The sequence below is a fragment of the Hyperoodon ampullatus genome (assembly GCF_949752795.1).
Source record: "Hyperoodon ampullatus genome assembly, chromosome: 4".
Taxonomy (NCBI): domain Eukaryota; kingdom Metazoa; phylum Chordata; class Mammalia; order Artiodactyla; family Ziphiidae; genus Hyperoodon; species Hyperoodon ampullatus.
In genome coordinates this window covers 61633944-61655477 of record NC_136917.1, presented here as the reverse complement: position 1 = coordinate 61655477, position 21534 = coordinate 61633944, and the positions used below count along the sequence as shown (strand labels likewise).

Here is a 21534-nt window from a genome sequence, read left to right as displayed (position 1 = left end):
TACACAGGTGTGCTTTCTTTTAACGTGCTGGAAAATCTGCTTGTGAATTATAAATTTAAAAATCAAATGTAATTTAAATCTAACAGAATCCTTTCCTACCACAGATCCTTTTGTACAGCAAATCATGACACCTTAAATTACTTGCCTGTTGAATAATCATTTTCAGACCTTGACCTCTTATTTGTTTTGTTTTGTTTTGTTTAATGAGTTGCCTCTGGGTTTCTCTCATCTCCTCCCTAGGCATATGTTTCTAAATTATCTTTCAGAGGCTGACTGCCTTTCCTAGTGACATGCCAACTTCTCTCTCCCCTAAAACACACTGCTTCAATTCCAGATAATGATCCAAAATGTTGGACAAAAGGATGTTTCATGTCACCTTCAAACCACTACGCCCCAAAAATATTTTCCCCTAAAGGCTTCCTTATTGGTTTCTTAGTTGAAACAAGTCTATTCAGAAGCAACACAAGAACCAAATGTCACTTTCAGTGTTAATCAATGTCGAAAGCCCTGAGAGTGGTAAATAGTAGTTGGTAGATAGGAGTGCAGTTTTGCTTTTCCAGAACCTGGATTCCTCAGGAAATAGATGGGAGGCTGAAAAACTGCAGAAGCTCAACAATTTTTCTAAATTAATGATTCATTTCTCCTTGCAGCACTGCTGCTTCAAAATGTCCCTTTACGTTAGAGAAAGAAGTAAGTGTTGATAAGTGTTTGTTTGCTAAGAAAAGGAAAAGGGTTAAGAAAATGTTTTCAGACAAGAGTGGCTACCCTTCATTTCTATATATAATTAGGGATAAGCAGGGTGTTTTGGAAATGCTGGGTAGAAAAATGACACTCAGCTCAGGCAGACTGTCATGGGCAAGTCAGACTGTGCCGTCCCAGAGCCTCTGCCCATTTCTGGGTTCAGTGCAGTTCAGAACAGAAGGTATCACTTCATTAGAGACTTTCACTTCGCTGGGCTCTTTCAGCTAGCCGGGCCATAAAAAAGGGAGACACACCAGAGCAGCCAAAATGGCTGGTTTGCTTTTTGCCTTCTGTATTAGACGCTCAGTTTGGAAGGCAACATGCCTGGTGTCTGCAGATGGCTGGAGGAGGCAGACCTGGGCCTGCCAGGAAGACAGAGATGACATGGACATGGGTATGGATAGATACAGACGGGAGGGTCATGCCAGGCCCAGGCCTCTCAGAGAGATCCATGGGCGCACATCTCTGCGGAGCTGTGATGATTAGGAGAAATGGGTCAACCCTGAGCTCAGCGAGCCTTTGAGCCACACTCCTCAACTTTAGTTGGAAAGATGAGACATATACCTAAGACTTCACAGGTGCCCTTTTACAAATAATTCCATATTCCTGCACACTGAAGTCTGCCGGGCCCAGTGGGTGACAGCCGTTCTACCTCCATCATCTTACTTAATCCTTATAAAAACCTCATGTTAGAAGGACTGTCAGCATTTCCAGCTCACAAGCAAGAAAACTGAGACTCAGAGAGATAAACTAACAGGCTGAATCCACTTTTCCTTACATTGGTCACTTACTCATCTCTGGTTACTCTCTCACCTTCACTGAAGATTTTAGCTTCTGTCTTACTGTCGCTCTCCCAACGTTAACTGCTGTTGTTATTGGTGGTTTCAGTATCCAAGAAGATGTTCCTTCCATTACCCTGCCCTCTCATTTCCTTGACACCATCTTTTCCAGTGACCTTATCCTCAACTCCAACTCAACCATTCATTCTCTTAGTTATCCCCAGTAACTGCAGCTCCTCCATGACCCTAACTTTAGCTCTCCCTCTCTCTGACCACTACCTCCTATATGTCCAGCTTTCTTCATCTGGAACCCCAATTCTAGCAGTCCTTTGATTCCACCCAACCTACAAGCCATTGACCACACCACCTTTTCACTGGTTTTCATCCCCCTCAGGTCCCTGTCTCCCTCCTTGCAGAGCTTCTCTCTCATGGGTAGTCTTTATCATCATCCTTGCACACATCAACTCTCTTACCCTCCCCTTATTTTGTCCTCCTCACTGGATGAAAGCCTGACCTTGGTTGCGTCTAGCTCTCCACTACTCTGCTCCCGCCTCTGCACAGTTAGCACGGCTGGAGAGCACACACCTGCACCGAGCAGGCGTGCTGTAAACTCACTACCTCCAACCTCAAGCAGTCCGCGGCGCTCCTGGGCAACTTACCCTCCTCCCTGTCCCAGACAAGCATTTCCTATCTCTTGAGTCTCAGTTTTCTAACGCTTCATCCCCCTCCTAGTTTCCTATTTTACTTGGAAAATAGAGCTCGTCGGAAGAGAAGCTTCACACGGTCGCGCCATCCACGTAGTCTACTTCCATCTGTGCTCATGGACTCTCTTCCCTCTTCTCACTCTTGCTGCTCCTGTCTAAGGCCAGCTCCTCCACTTGTGTGTTGGATATCAGTCCCTTACGGCACTCAAGGACATGGCTCCTGTGCTCTTCCTTTCTCTCCCCTGCCCTGTTAATTTCTCCCTTTCTCTGTTGGCTTAGTATACAAACATGTTGCTATTGTCTTGTCTTAAGAAGGAACTCCTCTTGACTCCACTTCCCTCTCCAATTACTACTCTAGTTTTCTGTTCCATTTTATAGAAAAACTCCTCATTAGACTTGTTTGCACTCATAGTTGACAGTTGTCCTCCTTACACTCTTTCTTATTCCATTCAGTAAGGCTTTCACACTCTGCCCATTGCCTCCACTGAGACTGTCCTTTCAAGGTCACAAGTGACTTTCATATGCTAAATCCAGTGGTTGGTTCTCAGTCCTCATCTTACATGACCTGTTAGGTGCTTTGACATAGCTGATCACTTCCTCCTCCTTGATACACATTTTTCACTTGGCTTCTAGCATAACATACTTTTCTGTGGTTTTTCTTCCTGAATGAGTACTTTTGCATCTTTGTTGATTAATTCTTGTGTCCCTGATGTCTTAGTTTTAGAATGCCCCAAAGATGTGCCCAGTCCTTTGAATTCTCCTGTCTGTTTACACTCGTTGCCTTAGTGATCCTATCTAAGATCATTAGATACCATCCATATGCTGATGACTTCGAATTTTATGTCTTTAGCTCAGCCTTCTCTCCTGAACTTGAGTCAAATATATCCAGTTGCCATCTTGGTATTTCCACTTGGATGCCAAATAGGCATTTCAAACTTAATGAAACTAACTCTGGACCTGATCTTCTCCACCTTGTTAGTATTCCCCAACTTTTCAGTTGTCCAGGACAAAAAATCTTGGATTTATCCTTGATTCCTCTCTTCCTCTCAAAACCGACATATAATTTAGTAGCAGATCCTACCAGCTCTACCTTCTTTAAAAAAAAAATATATATATATATATATATATATATATATATCTATATATATATATATACACATATATATAAAAGATCTGACCTCTTTTCACCAATTCTACTATTTCTGCCTTGGTCTAAGCCATCATCATCTCTTGCTTGGACTAACCAAGAGACTCTTAACTGGCCTCCCTTATTCTATGATTCTGTCCTGGTCTTCTATAGTCTATTCTCCATACATCAGTCAGACATTTAGGAAAAGCAGTCAGGTCATGGCACTGGTCTGCTCAAACCCTCCAGTGGCTCCCCATCCACTCAGAGTAAAAGTGGAGTCATTATACTGTCCTATAAGGACATACATTATCTAGCCTCTCCATTCTCTCACTGATTTCATTTCCTGTGGTTTTCTCCCTCCCTCAGTCCACTCCAGCCACTCTGACCCCCCTGCTATTCTTCAAACACACTTGGCATGGACTAGACCTTTATACTAGTTATTCTCTTTACTTGGAATGCTCTTTCCCCAGGTCTCTACATGAACAACTTTTTTAACTCCTTCAAGTCTTTGCTCAAATGTCACTTTCTCAGAAGCCTTCCTTGACTGTCTTTAAAAAATTGTAACCCTTCTCCATTTGCAATCACCCTTTCCTGCTTTTTTTTTCATAGTACTTATGACTATATGACATCCATACATGTTATTTATTATAATTATTGTCCCTATCTTTCACTAGAATGTAAGCTTCTCGAGGGCAGGAATCATTGCTGTTTTGTTCACAAATGTATCATTAGAGCCTAGAATATTTCCTGGAACATGATAGGCACTCAATAAATGCTTGTTGAATCTATTGGAGCAGTGTACTTGTCTAAGATGACATAGTGACTAAGTGGTAGAGCCAAGATTCAAGACAGGTCGGTCTGACCCAAATCCTGTGCTCTTCCCTCTCACCATGTTTCCTCTTGGTGAGCAGCATGTTCCCTTCTACTTAACACACTTAAAACTAGAGACTTAATTGGGGCTGACCCTCAACTAACTTGGAGAAATAAAGGGTGGGCTGGGATATGGATATTTGAATACCCAGCAGATTCTATAGTGTAGTAGATGAGTGCACAGGTTTTGAAGTCAGAAAGACCTGGAGTTTGAACTTCTTTTTTACTACTTGTCAGTTGCGGGAAATAGAACAAGGCATGTAACTCTTCTGCATCTCAGTTTTTAATCTGTAATACTATACATACCATATAATGTTTGGGAGAATCAATACCAAAACAATGTAAAATGCTTAGTGTAGTTAACAGGAAATAACACAAATAACAAAATAAATAAAAACCTAAATAAATAAAAATTGACAATAAAAATAAAGCTTGTAAATGGTAATTTTAATTAGTTACCACCTTATTTTGACCACTGATTTCAAACTCTAGACTTCTTGCTTTTTGTGGTTTTTAGTTACTGGACTGGGAGCAAGACTGGCCCTTGGAGAGGAGAATACAAAATGCTGGAGAAACCCTTGATTCTTCTCTCTCTCTCACTCATGTCTAATCCCTATATTAAAAATATACTCTGAATTTGTTCACTTCTCTTCATCTCTGGTGATCACATCAGCCCTTCCCAGGGTAGCACCTCCAGTTACCACACGCAGGTTCTCAGTATTGAGCTTGATTAAATCTGTAATCTTGCCCGTCCCCAAATCAGTCTGAATGATGTTGTTCACCTTGATGAGATCAGAGTAGTGGATAGTGTCAGCATCACGGCTTACCAAATGAGATATCTTTTTTTGTACCCACAAAGATCTTTCTCATTTTGCACAACTTACACTTGGCCTCTTTAGGAGTAATACAGTGAACAACAAAGTGACCCTTGGTGTGATAGTCAGATGGAAATTTTCTCTAGTCTTGTCAATACTGATGATACCCAGAAAACCAGCAGTGTAGGTTATATCAGTGTGGACCTTGCCATCCATCTCAGTGAACTGCTGTATGCACATCTCCTTTACTTAATCTCCTGTTAGGGCATACTCAAGTCTCTTCTTAAAGAAAGTGACAAGGGACCACCATTCTTAGCTTGTGGGGACTGCTGGATGGACACAGAGTTAGCAGACAAGTCAAGTTTGTCCAGATTCAGGGCTTTGAAGCTGCTACATGCTGCAGTGCTTCTTGGGACCGTGAGCTGTAGCTGTGCTGGGCATGGAACAAAGAGGCACTAGAGTTTTGCCTTTTCCAGAATGCCATATAAGTGGAATCATATAGTATATAATGTTTTGAGACTGGCTTCTTTCACTCAGTATAATTCCTTTGAGATTCATCCATATTGTTGAATGTGTTAATAGTTCATTTCTTTTTATTTCACATCTACTGCATGCACGTATCAGTTTGTTTATACGTTCACTCATTGAAGGATTTGGTTATTCCCAGTTTTTGACAATTATGACTAAAGTTTCTATAAACATTCATGTACAGGTTCTTGTGTGAAGATAAGTTTTTAGTTCTCCAGGGTAAATATCTAAGTGTGGGATTGCTGAGTATTTAGTAAGTATATGTTTAATTTTATAAGAGCTGCCAATTACCACCAACAAATTATGAGAGTTCTGACTGCTCCATGTTCTCTCCATGGTCAATTTATTTTCTGTGTTGTGGTATCTCATTATGGTTTTGATTTGCATCCCCTAATGGCTAATGATATTGAGCATCTTTTTATGTGCTTATTTGCCATCTTTGTATCTTTTTGATGAAGTGTCTGTTCAAATCCTTTGTTAGTTTTTTTAAAAAACTGAGTTTCTTATTATTGAGTTTTGAGAGTTCTTATATATATTCTGGATATAATTCCTTTGTAAGAGATAGGGTTTGTAAATATTTTCTCTCAATCTGTGGCTTATCTTTTCATTCTCTTAACAGTATCATTCAAAAAACAGAAGTTTTAAATTTTGGTGATGTCCAAATTTATCACTTTTTCTTTTATGATTATGCTTTTGGTGTCATAAGCTAAGAAATCTTTTTTAACACAGGGTCTCAGATGTGTCCTCCTGTGTTGTCCTCTAGAAGTTTTATAGTTTACATTTTGTATTTAGGTTTATGAACCATTTTATGTTAACTTTTACATAAGGTGTAAGGTACAGGTCAGGGTTCCTTTTATAGCACATGGATATTTATTTGTTCCAGCCTCATTTGTTGAATTATTATTCTTACTCCATCAAGTTGTTTTTGCACAGTTGTCAGAAATTGTTGAACATATTTGTATGGGTTTAATTTTGTGCTTTCTATTCTTTTTCCTTGTTCTGTATATCTGTTTTTTCACTAACACCCACTATCTTTATTTTTATAGCTTTGTTAAGTCTTAAAATGAGGTACTTTGAGTCCTCCAACTTTACCATTCTTAAAAAAGTAGTTATGGCTTTCCTCATTCCTTTCTTTTTCATATTCATTTTTGGATAAGCTTGTTCATATCTACAAGAAATTCTGCTTTGAATTTTATTGGAATTATGTTAAATCTATAGATAGTTTGGGGAGAACTGACATCCTAACTGTGTTGAATCTTCCAAACCATGAACATGGTGTATCTCTCCGTTATTTAGGTCTTCTTTGATTGCTTGCATTAGTGTTTTATAGCTTTCAGCATCTAGAGTCTACATATGTTTTCTAAGACTTGTATAAATATTTCACTTTTTAACTATTGGAAATATTTTAAAAATGTTTGGTGTCTAATTATTCATTACTGTATATAGAAATATGATTCATTTTTGTATGTTAACCTTATATCCTATGACCTGGCTAAACTCACTTACCTGTGCTTTGTAGATTCTTTGGAATTTTCTACAGAGGTAAGCATTTTGTTTGCACATATGGATTATTTACTCTTGAACACTTAAGCTTAGAAGCATTTATTAATATGACTAATAAGATGGTCAGTTAGATGCTTTTACATTGGCTTGAAGATTTACAAAGTATTATTTCTAGGAACAAAATGTTGCTAACAAATTTTTGCTGGCTTTCAACCCAAAATTGTTTGCTCAGAGTGTTTTATTTGGTCAGTGTATTGAACAGTTTTTAGAATATTCATCCACCATTTATTCCTTGTGCTCTGCTCAACACAGATATTAACAGAGATTCTTTGATTTTTGATTGGCCCAGAATTTCTTCCCTTTCCTTTTGGTCCATAAATTTCACAAACTCACTTATTATTGAGATGAATCTCTGGCTTTAACACAGAAGACAAACCAAAATGATCTAACATGTTATTTTGATACCTTGAATTTTTGGTGCTGAAGCTATTATTTTGACAACACCAATTTTAGGAAATTATTAGTTTGTTTGATTTTGGTTAAAAACCCCAATTCTCAAACTTTTTCAAAGCTACTGACAAACTTAAATCAGAAGAGAGAGAGAGAAGCTCGTTATTCTGATTGGTCAAAAGTTAAATGAATTTCTCAGACTGATGCTGTGGAGACACCCACACAATACAGGATAATTAACACTTATTCCTCCATGGAGACCTTAGAAATTAGATTGAAAAAGAGTGTGGGCCTCAAATCCACACCCGCCTCTCTTCCCTTCAGAGACCCAGTTAGGGGGAAGGAGTGTTTATTGAAAGCTCCAACTGAAATACAAACGGAGATAAATCAACATACATGTGCATGCTGTAAACCTAGGAGGTTTTCTGTTTTTGACATTTAGGCTGAGTTTTTAAGAAATGATTACAATAAAAGTTTTCTAAACATTGTAGTATTTCATTAAATGGTCACAGTTACCTTATAAAGCTGATAGTATAATATTATTCCCAAATAAGAGGGGGACAGAGAATTGATCATTGGATATAGCAACTTGGAGGTCATTGGTCACCTTGATGGGAGCAGTTTTGAGTGGAGGGTGTGACTGGTGAGGATTAAAGAATGGGAAGAGAGAGAAGAATTGAAGCCAGTAATACAGACAGCCCTTTTTAGGAGTTTTATTAAACAGGAGGGCAGAGAAATGGATAAGTAGCTGGTGTGAGAAGTGGAGTCAAGAGAAGCTTTCTCTTTTCTTCTCTCTCACTCTTCCTCCCTTCCCCCCTCCCTGCCTGCCTGCCTTCCTTCTTTCCTTCCTTCCTTCTTTCCCTCCTTCTCCTTAGGGAAGAAACCATAATATTTTTTATGTTGATGGGAATTTTCCAGTAGATAATTATGCTGGTCATTGTATATGATATCAGTATATCATTGTATGCATCCAGTAATTCAACAGTGTATATGACAGAAGATTATGTATAGTGTATAAATAGAGGAATGAATTTGGATAGAATCACATACTGTTTATCTGTAGTGGGAGGGAAGGTCAAGTATGTGAGTGAGGCTGCTAGTAGATGGATGCATTGGTGGTAGGACTCTGTAGACATTTTCTTTCTATTGTTTCAATTTTTTTTCTAGTGAAATAGGAAGAAAAATTATCAGCTGAGAGTAAGAATTGGGGAGAAGGTGATGGAAGTTTGAGGAGAAGAGGTCTGAAATAGATTTTAGGGAGATTTAAGAGTAAATTGATTAAGGAGACAGGATATTATTGCTGAAGAACAGTAAGAGCCCATTTGAAGTTCATGGTTAGAAATTTAAAATGAGACCAGCTGATGTGGCTGATTCTCTGTAACCACATTCACCTCCCTGGGTGCCAGCAGACAATTAGATTTTACCAGGATTGTATTTTTTTGCCAAAAGATAGAAGAAATCAAGAGAGAGGCAGAGGAACTGAGATGTATGTGGGGGAGATTGTAATGATAGTCCACGGAACTGAGGCTGGTATGAAGGGAGACAGGACTTCCAGGGGAGAAGGAATGTGGAAAGACCCAACTATATGTTGTCTACAGGAAACCCACTTTAAACATAAAGTTGGTGGTTTCCTACAAAATGAAATATACTTTTACCATATGATCCAACAATCATGCTCCTTGGTATTTACCCAAAGGAGTTGAAAACTATGTCTACGCAAAACCGTGCATATGGATGTTTATAGCAGCTTTATTCATAATTGCCAAAATTTAGAAGCAAGCAAGATGTCCTTCAGTAGGTGAATGGATAAATAAACTGTGGTACACCCAGACAGTGGAATATTACTCAGTGCTAAAAAGAAGTGAACTATCAAGCCATTAAAAGACATGGGGGAGCCTTAAATGCATATAACTAAGTGAAAGAAGCCAATTTAAAAGGCTAAAAAATACTGTGTGATTCCAACTATATGACATTCTGGAAAAGGCCAAACTATGGAGACAGTAAAAAGATCACAGTGGCCAGGGGTTGGGGAATGGGAAGGATGAATAGGTGGAGCATAGAGGGTTTTTAAGGCAGTGAAACTACTCTGCATACCACAATGGTAGATATATGTCATTATACATTTGCCCACATTCACAGAATGTATAAAACCTGGAGTGAACCTTAATATAAAGTATGGACTTTGGCTGCTAATGATGTGTCAGTGTAGGTTCATCAGTTGTAACAAGTGTTCCACTCTGATGGGGGATGCTGATCACGGGGGAGGCTCTGCGTGTGTGAGGGCAGGGAGTATATAGTAAAACACTCTGTACCTTCTACTCCATATTGCTGTGAACCTAAAACTGCTCTAAAATATAAGGTCTATGGATAAAAAGATGGTTAGATTAGTGAGTTGGAAGTCTTGGGGGCAGGCAAAAGATTGACAGAGTTGGGATATTAGAGGGAGATATAAATATTTGAGCTCATAGTCAGAGATTATGGAGAGTTTGCATTTATTGATCATGACAGGTATAGGCTCAGGTAGGCTCATCGTGACTAAAGTAAGACCACTGGAGGAGATGAGCTCCTAAAACTGAGTCAGGGCGTTAAAAGGATGGTCTATGTATATATTAAAGTATCAAGAATTTAAATAGCAGGAATTAAAACCATGGAGAAATGACAGGGATTGACCCATTGTTGCAGATTCCAATGATATGGAATAATGGGTGACAGAGTCGGATGAAATATGGTTCAGAACTCAGTGTTCTCAGGGAGGAGAGAAGGAGAGAGGTCTGGAAGTCATAAGGAACAGCAAGAGAGATATGTGCTCCCTCCCCCCACTTCTCTAGGCCCAGTGGTATGAGGACTGTGAGAGGAAAGCCAGCCCCCTGCCTGGGAGGACTGCAGGGGAAGTGTGTCCTTAGGGGAGCCTGTCTGCAGAAAGAGCAAGAAGGTGACGCATCTCTAAGAGGAGGGGGCAATGACACGGGGGGTTTTGCTGAGGGAAGACTATGCCTTTTGGAGGGTGAAGTAGGAGTGTATCTGGAGATGAAGAAGCGGGGTGTGAGGACAGAGCAGGGCATACGAGGAGCCTTGTGGAGAATCAGGTGCACGTTCTGAGGGGTTACCTGGGAGGCAGCGATGACATAAGAGAGTTTAAAACAATTACTGAAATTATACTGTGAGGATTTAGTGAGGTAAAGCAGGTGGAGCACACAGCATGCGTTGGGCACATAGGTCTGGATCAGTACCGTTTAGCTAAGAAAGGACTTGAGAGCCTCATCCTGCCCTCGAGCCCTCCCTTCTGCACATCTCCCACTCAGCTGATGGATGAGAAAACTGAATGTTAAGATTTAACACACATGGCTGAATCCTTATTAATTGTAACTGGAGTCACTGAAATAATTAATGGATGTGAAATGCGGGGTAAGAACCTGAGCCTAGTGCTCATTATTGCAGATGAAAATTGAAGAGTTTCAATCCATGTTTTAGCTTTCATGCATACACTTGATTGTTTCATTAACCTTCACCATATAAATAAGCCCGGGCTCCGGAGGATCATAAAAGGCAAATATCCTTCAGCATTTAATTTCCATTTAGGAACTCAGATCCAAGAAAGGTGGTTCAAGTCCAGCACATGAATCAGCTAGCCAGCATTTCTTGCCTTGGCTTTCCCAGGGGGATTTACACAGCCCTTAGGTGTTCAGAATCCAGGGTTCTGACCCCAGGGTGGGGTGGGTAGGGCTGGCTCCTTGCTCCAGTGACCCTCTCAAAGGCGTGACTCTCAAACTGTAACACTGGTTACTCACTCCCTCCTTGACTTTATTATCTGTTCTCTGCAGGAGGCCTTCCCTTATTCATCCTAGACTTAACTCCCTGCATTTCCTAATGGGTTCTCTGTGTCCTAAGTGTTTCAGAATTTGGGAAGGATGATTGTATATGAGCCATTGGTGACCTTAGAATTTCTTGGGACGGGGCTGATCAGCCTTTGCATGAGAGAGATGACTGGGTGATTAGTGTTTGGTTGGGCTCTAGAATCAGAGTGTCCGAGTTCAAATCCCAGCTCTGCTGCGTACTGTCTTTGTGTTTGCATGTATAACTTAAGCTTCCTCTGTGTTCTAGCTTAATCTGTATAATGGGGATGATACTGTTTTCTGCCTCATGGAGTCGTTGTAAACTAAATAAGAAAAATCCATATAAGTTGCTTAACACAATATGTGACAAGTATCTGCCAATATTAAGATACATGTGGCTTGTAGGTTAGCAGAGAGTGTAAACTTGGAAAATTTGTCTCTTTCAGGGTGTTGGTCTTCAAGTGCCATTTCTAACAAAGCAGACACACCCATTGTTGGATTTAATTTCGCAGCTTCACCTGTGTCAGGCTCAGGTGGAAGGTGCAGGTAGCAGGACAGAAGCTTGGAGCAGGGCATTGGAAGGTGCAGGCCCCTGGGTGCTGAGCTGAATCTGCAGGTGACTGCACCGCCTTTCTTAGCCAGGCAGTGTTGACAGTGTCTCTGTTGATACTTTGGCTTCCATCCTGACTTTTGGTTTACTTAATTGGCAGCTACCGACATCGTTAAGGGGCTCCTTAAGCCATCACCATGACGTTGTGAAGTCCCAGAAGTAATGGATTGCTCTGCTTGTTGGTTTTATAACAAGTCCCCTCTGATGGATTCAGAGGCTTGCCTAAGGAGAATAGAGGCTGTCTTTCAAGGAAACAGATGAACAACTCGAGTATTTTATTCTAATTCAGCAGGTATATTTGAGCACCCACTGTGTGCCAGGCACTGGGGATAGAGACCTAAATAAAATACAATCCTTGCCTCTGAGGAACTCAGGGTCTTGCTAGAGAGAATGACAAGTGACTAGGTAAGGACCACAGGGTGACGTAAGTGTCTTGGGATATACCACCCAGCTACAAATATGGGGAACTTCCAAGAGGAGGCAGAGTGTGAGCCCTGAGGATGGGTAGAGGCTAACAGGGGCGAGGCAGGTGTGGGGAGGAGAGTAACAGGGAATGGACATTCCAGGAAGAGGGGCTGGCAAGTGCAAAGGCCCAGAGGGCAGAGAACATTCACAAACAGGTGGACTGTGATGGGTATCAGCTACTTTAACCACAGATGGTTACGCATAGGTTATGCACATTATCCAGCGCTTTATGTAACTTCTCATAATTAAATAAACACGAACACGCTCATGTATCCAGAGAGGAATTCACATACACTCTCTGCACATCCTTATCCAGATTAAAGATGCTGCTTGGTTCTCATTTGCTGAGCTCCCAGAAGAGCCCTTCCTCAGCTTTCTGCTTTTTCTGCTGGAACCACAGGGAACAGACACAGGAAGGCAGGTCTGCCTGTGTGAACCTTGCCCCACCCCAGCACTTCACAGCTCCAGGCCTCCCTGGAGGCTCCAGGGCTCTCTTCTCTCGCTCTGCACACTCTCTGTCTTTGTCTCTCTATCTCCTTCTCCTTTCCCTTTCTCTCTCTTTCTCACACATCACTCTGTCAACCACAGGTCAGTGCTCCATGGTAGAGGGATTGCTCAAAGCTGTGACTCAGGAAATTAGTCAGGAGGTGTGAGTTGAAAGAGACGGAGGGACCCTCAGGAAGCCCCATGGTTCGCTTACATAGAAGCAGCCCCACCTTTCCCCTGCCTTCCTGTCCTGCCCCCGCATGGGGTCGACCTAAGCATGTTTGGTTGGTCTCTGTACCCATTAGAATGGGAGACAGTATTAAAGCATATGACTCTTACAGTTTTTGCTACTGCGGTATTATTTATTGAATGCTTACTATGTGCCAGACCCTGGGCTGAATGCTTTACATATTTAGCTCATTGAATTCTCATGACAAACCTAGGAAGTAGATACAATTATCATTCCTCTTTATAGAAAGGGGAACTGAGGCCCAGAGACTTCAGTGGCAGCTGGGATTTGAACTTGAGTATGGCTGACTCCAAATTCCATAATGCTAACACTGGGAAGTGCTCATCTGATAAAAATACCAACTGCTCTGGCACGTGCTCTAAAACCCTGAGCGCGACCCTGAAGGGGCAGGTTCAGGGTCCTTCCTGGTGAAGAGGAAGAGAGAGATGAGGGCCTGTTGGTAAGAGTCAAAGGTGCTGAAACCCTGTGAGGCAATACCCTGTGTATCCACACCCAGGGGCAGGCCAGGGGTAAGACTGGCTGAGCCCAGAGAGCTGAGTTTGCCCCACGCTCTAAGTTACCAGCAGGTGCGTTGGCATCAGAATATTGGGGGAAGTCATCCCTAATGGGATGTGCCATTCCTATTGCTCCCAAGGCCCTAAGCCTCTTATTTAAGTGCCAGTCTGTCCACTCCCCCCACATCCTTTTCAGTCTTATGACTTTCACCAAGGGGCCATCCACCTCTATTCTGTAACAAGTCCCCCTCCCCCATGCAGGATCACTGTCTTCATGGTGGGAAGTTATGGGAATGGGTGGGAAGCACAGGGTCTGCAGAATTTCCCCCTGCAGTGGCTGGGACACCTTGCAGCTCACTCCTCAGATACACAGATAAACTGAGAGTGGTGGGATGAGGCTGCATTGCTTTTGCCATCTGAATTCCAAAGGGAGCAGCACGGTGACTGCTGTTCATGGTGCACTGGCTTTTAGCAAGAATGACTTTTGGGTCTGTTTGCTATGTTGGAGCTGAGGCATACTGTATAGCTGCAGAGTGATGCTGAGTTAACAACTCTCTGTTCCTGGATCCTTCCAAAGCTTTTGTCCACAGGCACACCTAAGCCACTTTGGTCCGTGGATTGGCTCATAGAAGAACTCATGTATTCATTTATTTATTCATTTAATCAACAAAAATGAATAGCGCATTTACCCCATGCCGAGCACTGTGCTAGCACCCTGGAGATAAATGAGGAGTAAGGCAGGCATGGTCTCTGCCCACAGGGAGCCGACAGAGCAGAGGGTAAGATAGACAGTGAAGATCCTGGAGCTAAGTGGGATGAGGATCTCCCCTTTTTGTGCAGATTAGACCTGCGTTTCTTTACATTCAGCCTCATAGTAATTCCTGGGAAAACATTACCTTCCAAATAAACCCACTTGGCAATCAGTAGAAAGAGTAAGAGTCTGTTAGATGGAAAGCTTGAGTGCTTTCCAGTAATCCATCCTTACAAAATGTTCCAGCCAGTTCAGCCTGTGCTTTCTGTGTTCTAGAAGCTGTGCCCAGCACTGGAGATGCAAGGAGGAGTGAGATGCAGTCACTGCCTACCCATGGTGAGACTAGACGTAACCCAGTTGTTCTAATATTATATGGCAGTGCTGGTCACTCATTCAACAAATAGTCATTGAGTTCCTACCCTGTTCCAGGCACTGTTCTCAATCTTTGAATACAGCCATAAGCAAAACAGACTCCCTGCCCTCGTGGAGCTTATGTTTTACTGGGGGCCTGGGGACTTCAGGTTTCTGTTTTACATTGGTGGTTAGGCAGGAACTCCCTGGAGAGGTGATTTTGTACGGAGAGTTGGTGAAGGAGGGAGCTATCTATGTAGATATATATGAGGAAGGAGCGCTCCAGACAGAGGGTCACTGGTACAAAGAGGGAGAAGAGTGCAAAGCAGAAGAGGGAGAACATCTGGTGTTTCTGAGGACCAGCAAGGAGGCCAACTACTGGGGCAGAGTGGGTGAGGAGGAGAACGAGGGAAGAGGTGAGGCCAGAGGAACTGCAGGGGACAGATGGCCAAAGCCCTAAGAGGCACTTGTAGCACTGTGGCTTTTTCTCTGGTGAGATAGGGAGTCATTGGAGGGTTTCAAGAAGCGGCGTTAGCAGGATCTGGTGTGTGCTTGAAGGGGATCACCCTGGCTGTTGGGATGGGATGAATTGTAAGGGGCAAGAGCAGAAGCCTGAAGACCCAGTAAGAGGTTGTTGCAGTTATCCAAGGGAGAGATGAAGGTGGCCTGGACCAGAAAAGTAAGTGCGCAAGGGGGAGAGAAGTATACAATTCTAGATGTCTTCGAAGGATAGACCCAAGAGGATTTATTGATGGATTGGACATCAAGAAAAAGGAAGAGAAGAGTTAAGGATGAATGAGGTTTTGGGACCAAGCAACTGGAAAGATCGTTACCATTTATGACATGAGCACTGTCTTAGATGAGCTCCTTGTTTAGCAGATGTTTCACCCCTCCTTCCCCATCTCCTTGAGACGAGCACACTTCCTTCCCCACTGGTAGGAAACTTGGTCATGGACTTGCTTTAGTTCATGAAATTACAGTGTGTGACCTTTAAACTTAGGGCTTAAGAGGCATCATGTATTTTCCCTTGTCTCTGTGGGAGTTCTGACCTCTGCCCTTGGAGTGCCCTTGGTTTCCACTGTCCATCCAGCCTGGATCCCAGAATAAGACATGTAGAGCAGCCTCCTCCTCTGACCCAAAGACTTGTGAACATGACAATAAATGTTGACACGTAGACTGCTGCGTTTTGGGGTGGTTTGTTACACAACGTCATTGTGGCAATAACTGAATGATAAAGGGACAGAAGTAGGCTGAGTGCTTTGGGACATCATCATCAAAGATGGGCTCTTAGCCCTGCCTGGGTGTTCAGGGAAGTTGCCCTGGAGAAAAAAAGTTGTGACTGGATCTTGAAGGATAAATCAGAGTTACCGAGTTCAAGAAGTGGAGGAAGCATATTCCAAGTTGAGGACATAGCATAAACAAAAGCACAAAAAACATGCTATATGAATATACAGGAAACTATGCAAGTAGAGGCACAGGGCAGCAGAAGATGAGTCTGGGGAAGTAGACAGGACCATGGAGGGCCATAGAAGGTTTTGTCTTCCATGATAATAAGCTTGAACTTCATTCCACAGGCAGTGGGGAGGCACCAAAGCTTTTTAAGTGGGAGAAAGGCCCGGTCTGATTTGCACTTCAGTGGGATCCTTCTGGCCCTATGTGGAGGACAGCTTCACCTATGTGGTGGAAGCTCTTGTGATCATCTGATCAAGAAGAGTGGTGGTAAGGATGCAGGGATGAAAATGGCTTGGGGATACATTTAAGTTTTAGTACCAGCAGGATTTAAGGTACAGAAGGAAAGCCAGAACTCAGTATGTGGTGTGCTTTGGACGTCAAACGCTGGAAGGAACTTAGTATCTGATGGGATTATAGGTGAATTTTCTTTTTCTTATAAAGTTTCATTTTCTACATTAATTGCACATTTACCAACGTAAGCAAAAAAATTCGAGTGAGTTATAATGTTTAAACCTGGCTGTTTTCCTTTGGGTGAATTTGCTAAACCCTTAAATCTCAGTGTTGGAGAGGAGTATTCACCCTTGGTGCTGTCTTGGCCAGGACTGCAGTCTTGTCTACTTGATATCTAATAACCTTGTTGTTTTTAAACATCAAATTAAAAGGAGATCCACAATGAGATTCAGAGCACATATGACCTATGCATCTTATTTGTACTTACAGTATATTGTGAAAACATTTCAGAGAAACACTAATTTAGAATTGGCATTAGCAGATAACATACCCTTCCAGAGGATTATGTCATGATTCACCTGATTATAGATTCAGGATAGTAAATGTTCAGGAAACTTTTTTTAAAGAGTAATTATAGCACAGCATATGTATAGAAGTAATTTAAAAAAATTTACTTGTGATTGCTGAAAAATGCTATTGATTAAGAGGGGCTAATGACTAGATGGCAAGGTAGGAATTAAAAAAATGTAGAGCCCTGCTAATTATAAAACAAAACCCCAAAACCAAATTAGGCAAATCAGTACTTATGATTTCTCTGATCAAAAGAGCATACACCGTTCTTTTCACCTCAGTGCCTTTGTCCATTGTGTTCCCAAGTCTGGACTGATGCTCCTCTTTACTTCCTCTAAGAACCTCTACTCTTCTTAAGACCAGGCGGAAGGTAACTCCAGGATGGCTTTCCTGATATCCCTGGGGAAATCCACTGTTTCATGCTTGGGCACCCACTGCATTTTATTCTTAGGGTCCAGTAGACCTGTCAAAGTGCTCTCTGTATTTTTGATACGTTCATACTTGACTAATTAACTTCATTCATTTGTATATCTCAGCCCAGGGCATGCCACATTATAGGACTTGATAAATGTTGCATAAAATGACCATACATATACTCTGATTCAAGAATTTTATTTATGGGAAGCTGAGGCACAAGTAAGTGCTGGTGTGTGGCTACCAGGGAACAGATCTAGGAGGTGTGAATGGGGGTCTATTCTTGGCTCTCAGAGATGGTCTTGGAGCCAAACTTGCCTGTTAAAGGCTCATTTTCTTGTGCATAGCAAACTGCACTGACTTTCTAAAAGTCCTGGAAGACACGGGTAAAAGATGAGTAAGTGATTGCATTTAAATAAGTTCAAATCTAATCAGGAAAATAAGATTCTAGTTTTTTGACTGATTTATCCAAAGAATGACTTAATAACACTTGGAAGTAGGACTTAAAGCTGTTTTGTAAAAATAAAAAAAGAGAGAGACCAAGGCTTTGATATGCTTTCATTTCTCTCTACAGCTTCCATTGTTACCTATGTGCTGATGACTCCCAGGTTTTTACCTCCAACCCCAACCTGTATTCTAAGGAGCGGATTTCAATATCCAACTGCCAAGTGGTCATCTACACTGGTAAGTCCTGCAGACACTTCAAACTCTGCATGCCCCAAGCTGAACACATGGGTCTTCCAAACATCCAAACCCGATGTTCTGCTTTCTGCTTCAGGAAATAGAGTCCGCATCCACTGAGCCTCCTGAGCTAGAAGTCCTGGGTTCATCTTTGTCTTTGCCAATTAGTTACCAAGATCTATGGATCCTGATCTAAAGAATCTCTACTGTCTGAGCCCTACTGCCCACACTCACAGTCGTGATCTTAATTCAAGTCCTTATAATTTAGTGTCTGGACTTTTGAATTAACCTCCTGATTGGACTGTTTACCGACAATAGTTCCTTCTACCCGGATGCCAAACCACTATCCCCTTGGTTAAAAAGCTACAGGATAAAATCCATGCATCTTTATTACCATATTTCAATACACCTCCCTAAGATTAGCCCCCTTCCCTTAAACCCATCCAGCTGCGCCTGTCCACCAAGAACACTGGGCCGTTCATGCCCTTGCACATGGTATTCGTCTGCCTTTATGTCTTTCTTTCCCTTCTCCATTTGCCAAACTCATCCTTCAAGAACCACTTCAGAATATCATCTTTTTCAGGAATCCTTATCTCACATCACCAGGCAGTTTGCTGCGCTCTTCTTTGTGTTCTCATAGCATATTGCTCCTACTCTACTATGTTGTATTTATCCCTCAACACTCCAGTCTCCCCCATTGCTTTGAGGACAGGGTACAGGTCTCTTCCACACTTGTAGACCTAGTACCTAGTACAGTATCTGGCACACAGAAAGAAGACCACCATTTGCTGAAAACCATTTAACCATTCTCAGGCCGTTTCCTCAACTGTAACATGGGAATAATCATCTCTTCTTAAATCCCAACTTAGATGTTGTTTATGAAAATGCCCTGTAGAAATGAGAAGCAGAAAGGCCTAGAGAAGTGGGGACTCAACAAGGGATTGTTAGTAAAAGTCCCTGGTTTTATGCATGAGGAAGATGAGCTGCAGAGAAGTAAAGTGACTGAGCCAGGGTCACAAGTCAGTTCCTGGTGGAGCCCCGGGTCTCCTCACTCAGTGCCCCCCATGCTGGCATTGCCCCCGAGGATCGTCTCTTATGGTGGCAAATCACATGTGTGACATATGGTGTGCCCTGGGCAGAGTGTGACCACAAGGCTCCAAGCTATTTGATTCCCTCAAAAGTAATCTCTGAAATCTGACTACCGTGAGCACACTCCTCACATATTTGCTTTAGGTAAAGAAAAGATCCAGCCTTGTGTTTAAAATCTGCTTTCTACTTTTGTAATCTTAGAGGGAATACCATTTGGGGAAATAAACTCTTGCTCCTAGTTTTTTTTAAGCCAAATTAAAACATTTTTTCCACATTTCCTGGCTCTCATCTCCATGCTTACATTAAAATATCAGGTTTAAGCACATAAAAAATAAAGTTTCTGATGTGCTGCAGGAAGGTATTAGGTGAATTCTTTGGAGTATAAACTTTAAGCAAAATTAATAATCATCAGTAAAGAGAACTTGTCATCAGAAAGATTCTTGAGCTACTGCTTTCAAAGTATATGTAGGAGAAGCTGGAGAGAGCTATTAACTCAACAGGCAAAGCCCTGGTCTTCAACATGTATCAGTAAAAGGCGTGCTGTCCTTCCCCAAGGTGCAAACATGAGTTCTGATGCCCCAGGTCCAAGCACCTGTATTACTGGTAAATGGAAGTGTATTGTATTTCCAGGATGTGTGGGGGGGGGTGAAGAGAGGAAGAGAGAGAGAAGCTTAGCATCTCAGCATGGCCCTTCTTAATGTGCAAAGCACTTATCCATCAGTAATTAGTAAACCTGCTCTGCAGCCCAGAAAAACAGGTCATTATTATTAATTTCACACTGTAGGTATGGGAGATGGAAATAACATAATAATATGAAAGATAATCATGCTACCAAGCATTTGGGAAGTGCTTTTCTGTTTGAGAATTGATAGTATTTAGAAAATTTTAGCCTCAGTCATTCTTACATCACTGTAATTTTAGGACTAGGTACACAAGATTAGTTTCCTTATTTTTCCTGGGCCTTATACCATTCTGCACCTGCAGTGACCAGAGCCTGTACTCCAACTCCTCCAGGCTCCTGGGGTCAGCAAGAGTGCAGACGGTACCATACCACCTGATCTATCTTACTGAGAGCTGATGGAAATGTACATGGCCTCCTAGTGCTAGGGTAATACATGTTTTGAAAGGAAACCTGTGCCAGGATATTAAAAGAGTGTTTATTATCCCTACACTGTGTTTGAGTGTATAACACTTACGGTAGGTACTGATCACATAGTTTATAAATGAGAAAGAAAGAGAGAGAGAGAGACACTAGTTCATCAAGGCCTAGCGAGATTTCTGAATGATGGAAACTTTTTTCCCTTTGCAATCAAATGCAGTTCTCTCAGTTTTCCTAATTGGTACTAAATGGAACTCTACCTGGAATCCAAGAGCTGCTATGGTATTTTCCAGCTTCTTACAATTCATGGGCTTGAAGGGTAGCAGAATCTGCCACCCTAAAATGTGCCACTTTGTCATAAGGATTCTTTTGAGCTAAAGGCAATTAAGAAGAAGCAGATAGAAGAAAAGTTCTCTGCCCTCTCCTATTTGGCTAAAAGCAGAACATAAATTTGTAAAGGGTGTCCCTCCTCCGCTCTCTACCAAGGAAAGCAGATGTTAATCACCAGAGACAACTCTAGACCCTTACCAGCCCAGAGACAGCACCAGAGGTATCTACGCAACAACCTTGTTAAGACTAGCTCTCATCTACTATTAGTTTCCCCATATATTTACCTTCCCACAATTTGATGCCCCTAGAAGCTCAGAGTTCTTTTCTGTTGTCTTGTCATGTATCTAAAAATTTATCCTTTTGTTACGATGTTATATAAGCCCAAGTTCTAACCACCCCTTTGAGTTACTCATCTCTCAGTTCTCTCATCTGTTTGCACGATACACTTAAAAAAACAGCAAATGCAGAGAGAGGCTTTCTCTGAATGCCCCTTTTCTGCCTCAAGACAGATCCTCCAAAAGGAACTTGATGGCCAAAAATCCCTTCCCTGGGAGCTTCTTGAACCAGGGAAGATGGGCTCTTATCACGGGAGAGGAGGTACTATACCCAGACAGACTTTGTCACAAACTATCATACCTCCCATCTATTCTTCTACACGCCCATTCGTGTTTCCTAAAATTCATTTACTCTCCCCTAAAAGGCCTGCACCCCTGCCCCCATCCTCCGTACCTTTCCCTATTAGATGGTATTTAATCCTGAATTCTAAACTGCTTCAGAGAGTTACTCATTTTCCCCTGGGTATTTGTCATGTATACACAAGGTATATGTGCTTCTGTACTTGTGTTTGTTTTTCTTTTGTTAATCTTTATCACAGGGGTCTCAGCTATGCACTCAGAAGGGTGGAGGGAA

General features: G+C 41.9%; 1 protein-coding gene across 1 annotated transcript in view; it reads right to left on the bottom strand.

The window, feature by feature from the left end:
• Positions 1–21534, bottom strand: part of TRPC7 (transient receptor potential cation channel subfamily C member 7) — a gene marked incomplete at both ends in the record, with an annotated part of 130040 nt that overhangs the window by 91355 nt on the left and 17151 nt on the right. The gene's annotated exons all lie outside the window — the stretch shown is intronic.